Below are 10,491 nucleotides of genomic sequence, written 5' to 3'. Positions count from 1 at the left end.
TCATTTCACTTCAGAGCTGCTTTGACAGAAATAAGAGGCTTCAGTTCAGGATTCCGGAGGAGTCACACCACTTGGGGCCACCCAGGTATCAGATAGCCATCCCTTACCCAGGGAATGGGGATTGTGACCTCCTCTGGAGGCACTTCCTCTGAGGAGGAAGAGAGGGCCAGGAGGGGGAGGAGGCCAGGTGTCCCTATTCAGCCTCCAGAGGAGCCACCTGTGGGAGGACAGGTGCAGGCACACAGGGGGCAGGGCCAACTGGAAGTCCAAGGCAGAAGGAGCTGAAGAAGACACCACTATCCTGCTGCCAGGATTTACAGCGATGCAGCTACCTCAAAATGTCTGAGGTCCAATGCTGAAGGAGGCTCCACCTCTCAAGGGAGACAGTGACCTCCATCTGTCAGATGGTCGACCCTGAGATCGGCTTCAACTGTCTGGGTGAACACCCCATGCCAGTGGTGCTGAAGGTCACAGTGGCCCTCAACTTCTATGCCTCCGGCTCTTTCCAGGGGTCGGTAGGTGTTTTGTGGAGTCTCCCAATCAGCTGTCCACAGTTGTGTCAAGCTGGTGACAGACGTTCTATTCAGGCGGGCACTGACTTTCCTTCACTACCGCTGGATGAGGCCAGCCGGGCAGAGTGAGCCAGAGGCTTTGCAGCAATTGCTGGGTTCCCCTGTGTTCAGGGTGCCATCGACTGCACACATGTGACCATCAAGGCGCCAGTGGGTGAGCCAGGTGCCTTCATCAACAGGAAGGGCTTCCAATCCATGAACGATTCTGCAAGTCTGTGCAAGGTACCCAGGCAGCTCCCATGACGCTTACATCCTGAGACTCTCCCAGGTGCCGGGGCTCTTCAGTGCTCCAGCCTGGCTGGATGGATGGCTGCTGGGTGACAAGGGCTATCCCTTCAAAAGGTGGCTCAGGATGCCTCTCCACCATCCAAGAACAGGGGCCGAGCAGCAGCACAATAGGAGCCACGCCTCCACAAGGACAGTGGTAGAGAAAACCATCGGTCTTCTCAAGATGCACTTCTGATGCCTGGACAGTTCAGGGGGGGAATGCAATAACCCTCAGATTGTATGTCGCTGATAGTGGTTGCATGCTGCGCTCTCCGCAATCAGGCGTTGCAAAGTGGGGACACAGTGGAGGAAGAAAATATTGACGCAGCTGCTCTGGCAACAGACGATGAGTCCAGTAGTGAGTCCGAGGACGAGCACGCTCAGGAGAATGCTGAGGGGATAGACGCTGACCTGGGCAACCTCCAGGGAGGCAGGGAAACCCGGGAGGCTTTGATCCAAAGCTCCTTCAGAACCACCACCACATGCCAGGGCCGCAGGCTCCATACTCAATACCTGACAGGAACATTTAGTTGGTGAACAACATGCACCATGTGCCATTTCAATAAAGTTCAATGGCAAACAAGTCACTCATAACATCATGAGTTACCCTGCGCCTGCAGCACTAGTGAAGCACCCAGAGGCTTGTTGAACAGAAATGTATTTAATGCTGTGGTGCCTGGCATACATAATACAAATTAAATTGAAAGGTGTTATCCATCACACCAAATAACATTTAACGTAAAACTGGGTGACAAAAATAACACCAGTGATAAGCCTTTGTTGTGCTTAAGGTGCTTTAAGTTTTTGCTTGCGGGTGCTACATCTAGGTGCTCCCCCCTCGCTGGCACTGGCATTGGAGACAGCCTGCTCACTCTGCTGTCCTGTTGGCCTTGGTGATCCTGGCAGGAATCCTCTGGCCCGTGGAGCCTGTGCTGGCCCCGCCTGGGAGGGAGTGGCCAGTTCCACAGCTGGCATTTCCCCAGTTGCCACAGCCTCATCGGATGCCATGGACACTGGCAGAGGGGTAGAGGAGCTGCTGCCGTCATCCGGAGCGCCCTGAGAGGAACCCACAGAGACAACAAGCAGCTCGTGTGCCAACGTGAAATTGCTTTGGACCTCCCTGCTCACCATTGATGGATGGGCGCCGAGCTGGGATACTGGGTGCCCAATCCATCTCCCACACTGACACTGACCACCTAAGGCCATTGCTGGTGTGAGGGCTTGCAGGTCCAAGTGCATCCCCGGGAACCCCTGATTCAGCTCCTGGAGGAGCTTCTCCATGAGAGTCGCCACTCTCTCCATGGAGGAGGCAGTGAGCTCAGCCATGAGGGTCATTGCATTGCTCATGCTCTACAAGGACTCCTCCACAACGGAGACCATGACACGCATTCCCTCAAGTATCTCCGCCAGATCCTCCCGCACACCCTGCTGGACATCCAGCGTCTTCTGCCTCAGGGATGACTCCAGAGGCACATCATCAGCCTCCGACTGAGCAGGTTCCTGGTCCCCAGCAGTCCTCCAACTGCTGGTGCCCTGGGCACTCTCTGCCTCCACCTGTACCTCAAGCAAGTGTGAAGTACCCTCACCGATGTGCACCAAAATATTAGCCGCCGATATAATGCCCACCAACATGCTGGTATCTGCACTGGTGCCTGCTTGGCTGAGCTGGTGTGATGCAAGTGTGTTTCCATGGTTGCTGTCCTTTGGGTCAGTGGTGGGCCTTCAGGCTCCTCACCACGATGGGCTGCTGGTGAGCCTGAAAGGAAGAACAAGGATATGTCGTTAGTTGAAGTCATTACACTGTTACTGTGCATGCCTGGCACCTGGATCAGGGGGCCCTCTTCTTTCCACTGTCAATGGGGCTTCCATGTTCGAGGCTCTCATCAATATAGAGACTACAGTGGAATGGTTGCTATTATAGACATTTTGACCTCAGTGCACTGCACTCTTACCTCCCTGTGGCACCCTAACCTCACCGCGGCCGGTTGACTTGGGCACATGGCGCCTCTCCAGCTCTAGGGCCTCCTGCTCATATTAAGTTAGGATGAACAGGTAGAGCGGTTCTCCGCCAGTCTGCAATCTCTTGGCATTGTTATGGAATGTCTTCTCCTGAAAGGACAAAGAAGCATTGAGTAGTCCACCCTACCTGCATTACCATTGCAGCCTAGCCAACCCCACCTGAGGAATACCTTGCAGGGCTCAGCCAATTTGTGGCCTTGGAGCCGCAAGACACTCATTCCAAGCAGCCAGGGCTCACCCCCTTGGCCAGATACTGCCTCATAGTCATTTCCCACTCACAGTGTAAGACCTCTGAGATCCAAGGTTGGGGTGGGGGGGTGGTGTTGGGGGGAGAGGGGGGATGTACAGCTCCTAACTGCTGTGCTAAGCGACCCATGCCAACACAGTATTCACCCTTCCCAATCGCAGGAGATCATTGAAGCACATACAGCACTGCATTCATATGCACCTCACCACATCATGGGAGCTCACCCTGGATGCCACCTCCTCCCATGCATTTTTGGTGAGGTGGGGGGGTGGGGGGGGGGGCCTCCTCCTCCCGTCCCTGCAGACAAGGATCTCTCGCCGCCTACAGGAGGCCAGCGAGATACTCATCAGGAAAACCCGTGGCCGACTGCCCCGCCGACCTGCCCTTCCGCCTGCCGTATTCACCTGTAACGCGCTCCATGACGAGGTGCGTGTGCTTCACTGGCAGCCTTCCCACGGCTGCCGCGGCTGCTTTTGAATCGGCCGCTGGGTCGCCATTGGACCCGGTGGACATTCAGCTCCTGCACCTGCCTGCCCCTTCTCCCCATTGCTGCTGTTGTGTCTTACACTGGGCAGGCCCTAATTGGCCTGCCCACGTAAAATCGCAGTGCGGAGTCAATCCCAGGCGGCAGGTGGCTTCCCAACTGTCCCCGCCCGCTCCCACCGAGCCCGGGGCACCGACAGTAAAATTCTGGCCTATATGTTAGAACACTTTCTTTAAAGAGTGGGTTGTTGGGGTATAGAATGCTTCGCCACCAGGAATATATTGAGGGAGAAATCATCAAACTTTTTAAGGGAAAAGTAGATAAGCATATGAAGCAGAAGAAGATACTGGGCTGTGACGAATGAGTAGAGCAGGTGGATTAGTGTTTTTTTAATAAAGTTATTCCTTTTTAACCTATCTTGGATTATAAAGATTCCTAAAATAAGCTGAAAAAAAGAACTTCACCATGAGTTTTGTAACTAAGAACAGAAACCTCTATGGTTATTAATACCTAATGATAATGTCAGCAACAGCACTACACAACTTGCATTTAGAGCACAGGTCAGAAGAGGCCATGTTTAGCATTTTTATTTAACTTTTCTGAGGATTCCTTGCATGTTGTGTGGAGGAACAGGGAATGAGATTCCTCTGGTGGAAGGTTTACCTTTATCCCAAGGGGGTTTGAAAACAAAAGCAAGGAAATGATGTTTCCTTTGCACAGAGCTTTGCCCAGATCTTATCCAGAGTACTATATTCAGCTTTGAGCACCAAACCACAGTAAAGATATAAGCAAGATACTGGAAATGGATGCTGGAAATCTGAAATAAAAACAGAAAATGCTGGAGAAACTCAGCAGGTTGCATCAGTGGAGAGAGACACAGAGTTAATGTTTCGAGTTTGCGTATGACTCCTCGTCAAGGCTAAAGAGAAGTAGAAATGTGATGGATTTTATACTGTTTAGGATTGGGTGGAACAGGTGGAGCAAGATACAACTTCAGACCATGAACTCTCTGCTCCATTGTTACCCCTTTTTAAAATCCAATTGTGTCTTTTTAATTTTAATTTGCTATTTATTTTGATTTATTTATTCATTTTTTAAATACTTTAACCTCAAACCGCACCCCCCCCAACTCACCCACCACACCCCACCCTCCCAACAGGGCTATCAGTCACTTGTTTCTATGTTGTGCTTTCACAGTGCGTTGAACCTTGTTCTGCTATTAAAACATTCTGCTCTTACCTTTATGCCTCTATCAGCAATTTCTTTAGTCTTTACCACTACCTTTACACTCACTTTGTCTTATGTCCATGACATCTTTGTCAATTTCTCCTTAGCTCCCACATATCCCTGATCTTCTTTCTTGCTCCACCTGCTCCCACCCCTCTTAAACAGTATAAAATCCATCACATTTCTACTTCTCTTTAACTCTGAAGAAGTCCTACGGACTCAAAACGTTAACTCTGTTTCTCTCTCCACAGATGCTGCCAGACCTGCTGAAATTTCCTGCATTTTCTGTTTTCATCTCAGGAAAGAAGTATTGGCCTTGGAGGTGCAGCTGATTGATAATAAAAAGACTTGCATTTATATAGTGCCTTTCACAAATACACAAGGTCCCAAACACTTCACAGCCAATGAAGTACTTTTGAAGTGTGGTCACTATTGTAACATAAGAAATGCAAAAGCTAATTTGTACACAGCAAGCTCCCACAATGTAATAAAGACCAGATAACCTGTTTTAGTGATTCTAATGAGGGATAAATATTGCCCAGGATACTGGAGATTTCCAGCACTTTCTTGAAATAATGTTGTAGGATCTTTTACATCTACCCAAGAGAGAAGACAGGGCCTCCCTTTAAAGCCTCATCTGAAGGGTGGCACCTCCCACTGTGCATCACTTCCTCGGCACTGCACCAGAGCATTAGCCGTGATTTTCATGGCTCAAGTCCAGCAATGGGATTTGAACTCACAGCTTCTCACTCATAAGCTGGAGTGCTACTCACTGAGTCCCAGCTGACACATATAGGTGTATATTACTGTACACAGCCTTTTATTGGGTACTTTGGTGCATTACCCCAGTGGCTAAAGGTGAATTTTTATAATAAGCATGTGCTAAAGTGAGTTACAACATAAAAGGTAATAGGAGTCAAAAGTCAAGGTATACAAGGTATAGTCATCTCAAAATAGAGGTAATATTATCACACAGATCCTTACAACAAGAGTCAAGTGCATTTTTAAAATCCAATTCCTGTCCGTGATGAAAGATAGCCCAAATTGAATTAATTGGCATGAGCATTGAGCTTTATTATTAATTAATAAAAGTAGAGATAAATTTTATCTAACAAACAAAGTCTAATTAACATGATTTTGGCAGAATTAGCTCAACTGTTTTGACTTTAGACAGAGCTAGTACTAAAGGTCTTGGATAGTCAGCATTACAGCTTGTGGTTAACAACACAAATCTGCTGATAAAGATGGCCTAATGAAATTAATTCTCAGGCAGTGATAAAACATGTCACCTTTAGTATGGATCAAAACATGAACTTTTAATATCTTTCTTAACAAGAATTTTTATGAACTCTGTAAAGACCGATAACTGGTAAAGAGAAATTTGAACCTTCGGTTTTTCGCTGAAAGGACACACAAGTTTTCATGTTTTAAACTTTTAATATGGCAAATGAAAAAAGAACACTATTAACTAAACACTTTTTATTGTAGGCAACTCATACTTTAAAAAAGGAACAGAATTTGCCTGTTTCTACATTTACTGGAAACCCACAATTTTGTTATGTTACTCATTCTCTTAACTAGACACCCACTTCTCCTGCAACCAATACAAAGTGTTTTGAAACAAAAACAGAATTACCTGGAAAAACTCAGCAGGTCTGTCAGCATTGGCGGAGAAGAAAAGAGTTGACGTTTCGAATCTTCATGACCCTTCAACAGAACTGAGTGAATATTAGAAGAGGGTTGAAATATAAGCTGGTTTAAGGTGGGGGAGGGTGGGGGGAGAGAAGTGGGGGGGGGGGATGGTGTGGTTGTAGGGACAAGCAAGCAGTGATAGGAGCAGATAATCAAAAGATCTCACAGACAAAGGAACAAAGAAGTGTTGAAGGGGTGATATTATCTAAACGAATGTGCTAACACCTGGTTCAATAATGCCCTTTCAGGAAGGAAGTCCTTAGCTGGTCTGCCTGACATGTGACTTTAAGCCCAGAGAAATATGGCCTAATAAGCTCCTCAGCTCAAGGACATTTGTGGATGGGCAACAAATGCTCACTTTGCCATTGGAGTCAATGGGAATCAGGAGGAAAACCCTTCACTGTTTGGAGTCTATATAACACTCAGTTCTGTTGAAGGGTCATGAGGACTCGAAACGTCAACTCTTTTCTTCTCCGCTGATGCTGCCAGACCTGCTGAGCTTTTCCAGGTAATTCTGTTTTTGTTTTGGATTTCCAGCATCCGCAGTTTTTTGTTTTTAACAACGTGTTTTGAAGTTGCCAAAGATTTTACTTCTATTCTTTCCCTTTTCCAATACTACCTTCCACCATAAGAATTTTCCTGTGGATTATCCCTCTAGCTCCAGCTGCGGGGAATCCTCCAGCCTTGTTGTAACTCCTTGAGAGCTTGGTTTTAAAACTGAGCATGAGCTCCCACCCACATTCCATGTGGTGAATGATAGAATCAGCATTTTCTCTACTTAAGGTGCAGGCCTGGCTAGGATCTATCTCTTCCTTGCTCTGTACTTCCCAGTTGGCTGTAGACCTACAGGGCTAAAAACCACAACTGCTTCCTCTCTGTAATATTCCTGGGTTTATATGGAAGCCTGTAACCTGATCTTAAAATGGCTTTCATCAAACCCTTCTCCATGGCAACAGGAAATACATTTGTCTCATATCCAAGTTGAAATGTTAATCAGCTATCCATCACCACTGCCTTTTATCTTAGAAAGAAAGGGACAGGTTTCAGGTTTACAGCCTGATATCAATAACAACTTTCTGGGTTTTAGGAGATTCAGGGTCTTTTTATTGTGGACTTAGAAACAGTTTTCATTGTTTCTAGGTATAAATATTTGGCACTTTCCTTTAAAAAAAACAATCTGAGTCTTCCACTGACCTTTAACAATTAAACCGCCCAGGTTTGTTGTTAGGTAGACTCCAGCATAAGACATGTGACCCCTTTCATTTAATCAGCATTTAAAGATACAGTCCCAAACTAAGATAATCTTATAAACCAAAGGATAATGTTCTAAAAAATAATAATCTTACAAACCTCACACTTGTAACAGAATGATTGCTGAGAGGCAACTACATTTACATAACTGAAAGCCTGAGCCACTGGATTACTAGTCAAGTGACATTACCACTATACCATCGATCAACTGCTGTCTTGATGTCAAAGGCAATCACTCTCATCTCATCTCTTGAATTCTGTATTTAGAAGAGTAGTGTTTCACTGATATATATTGTTCAAATATACAAGTAGATGTTGTACTACTCATTGTTAAGATATCCATTTCTAATTTGTTTTGCTTATTGGTGGCTTTATCTATTATCAATGCAGTTCATGATTGACATAATGGATGGCATAATGAACATATGACCCAAAAGCTCCACTGGTTTAGTATGTCATAAATCTGGTGAACTTGAGTCAGCATATAGGAGTTAGGTCACTCCACTTTTAAATCCAGACCTAAATTGTGCTGGAAATGAGGGAGAGTATAAGATAAATCTATCCTTATTTTCCAGGCTTCTGGTTGCATTTGGAATTAAGGCTATTTACATAGGGCAACACAAACTATTTTTCCCATTGAGATTCCCACTGCAAATTATTTATTTATCAGGCTTATAAAGAAGCACCACAGAAGATCCAAAGCCTCATAGAGATACTTTGATACCAGCATATAAGCTCCAGATCATTTTCAATTCATCTATGGACCTATGTGTCAGGAGGCCTCTGTGTTCTGTAGGGTGCATGTAAATGTTTCAGGAGTTGCCATTTGCTTCCTTCCAGAAAACAAGTGCAACAACAGCTAATTATTAACTCTAATTGTGTAACTGATACAATGCTCCATTGTGTAAGGGAACTCTGTAATTTACATAATCAAGCTGATATGAAACTTTGATAGTAATGGGAAAAAAGCCTGTAAACACTTACATTCACACTATGCACAATGAGCTAGTGATGAACTTGTGTGCTTTCAGTGATGAGCACTAACAAACTCCACTGGAAAGTTCATAAGATAAATGTAGTGAAGCCTCTCAACAGGAACACTTTTCAACAATCATCGCTCAGTATTCAACACCCACACCACCACCCCCCACCCATCCACTACCATTCCCCCCCAGCCCAATGGCAGCTGGTAGAATTTAAATTCAGTTAGTAAATCTAAATATAAAGCTAGCCTCAGTAATAGTGACAATGACAACTATTATCGCTTGTTATAAAAACCCACCTGGTTCAATAATGCCCTTTCAGGAAGGAAGTCCTTAGCTGGTCTGCCTGACATGTGACTTTAAGCCCAGAGAAATATGGCCTAATAAGCTCCTCAGCTCAAGGACAATTGTGGATGGGCAACAAATGCTCACTTTGCCATTGGAGTCAATGGGAATCAGGAGGAAAACCCTTCACTGTTTGGAGTCTATATAACACAAAGGAAGATGGTTGTGGTTGTTAGATGTCAATCATCTCAGTCCCAGGACATCACTGCAGGAGTTCCTCAAGGTTGTGTCCTAGGCCCAACCATCTTCAGCTGCTTCATCAATGACCTTTCCCTCCATCATAAAGTCAGAAATGGAGATGTTTGCTGACCATTGCATAGTGTTCAGTGCCCATTCGTGACCTCTCAGATACTGAAGCAGTCTGTGTCCATATGCAACAAGACCTAGACAGTATTCAGGCTTGGGCTGATAAATGGCAAATAAAGTACCCAAATACAAGGCAATGACCATCTGCAACAAGATAGAATCTAATCATCTCCCAATGACATTCAACTGTATTAATTTTGCTGAATTCCCCACCATCAACATTCTGGAGGTTACCATTGATCAGAAATTAACTGAACCAGCCATATAAAAACTGTGGCTACAAGAGCAGGTCAAAGGCTGGGAATCCTGTGGCAAGTAACTCAACTCCTGACTCTGCAAAACCTGTCCACAATTTACAAGGCTCAAGTCAGGCGTGTGATGGAATAATCTTTATTTGTCTGGATGAGTGCTCTGACAACACTCAGCAAGCTCAACACCATCCAGGACAAAGCAGCCTGCTTGATCGGCACCCCAACCACCTTAAAAGTCACTGCCTCTGCCACTGATGCACTCTGGCAACAAGGTGCACTGCAGCAACTTGTCACACCTCCTTCGGCTGCATCTCCCAAATATGCAACCTCAAGCGCCTAGAAGGACAAGTATAGCAGAAGCATGGGAACATGCCAGTTCCCTTCCAAGTCACACACCACCCTGACTTTGAACTATATTGCCGTTCATTACCACAGAATCACAGAGTGCAGAAGAGGCCCTTTGGCCCATCAAGTCTGCACCAACACGTGATTATCATTGGGTTGAAATCTTGGAACTCTCATCCTAACAGCTCTCTGGGTGTACTTACACCAGATGGGCTGTTGTGTTTTAAGGATGTGGCTGAACATCACCTTCTCAAAGGCTATTAAGGATGGGCACAAATGCTGCCTTGCCAACAATGCTTACATTTCAGGAAAGATTTGAAAAAAAATTTCCTTTTGTACCTAAACTGCTTCCCCCTCTGCAATTTTCAACACAAGGCAGTTAAGAGTAAGCCTCTGCTCACATGACCTTCAACATAAGCAAAAAAAATTCAAAAACTGCAGATGCTGGAAATCAGAAACAAAAACTGAAAATACTGGAAACAGCAAGTTGATGAAGGGTCCA

Source organism: Carcharodon carcharias, chromosome 14, assembly GCF_017639515.1.
Source record: "Carcharodon carcharias isolate sCarCar2 chromosome 14, sCarCar2.pri, whole genome shotgun sequence".
NCBI classification, from domain to species: domain Eukaryota; kingdom Metazoa; phylum Chordata; class Chondrichthyes; order Lamniformes; family Lamnidae; genus Carcharodon; species Carcharodon carcharias.
Note: the sequence above shows the minus strand (reverse complement) of the source record.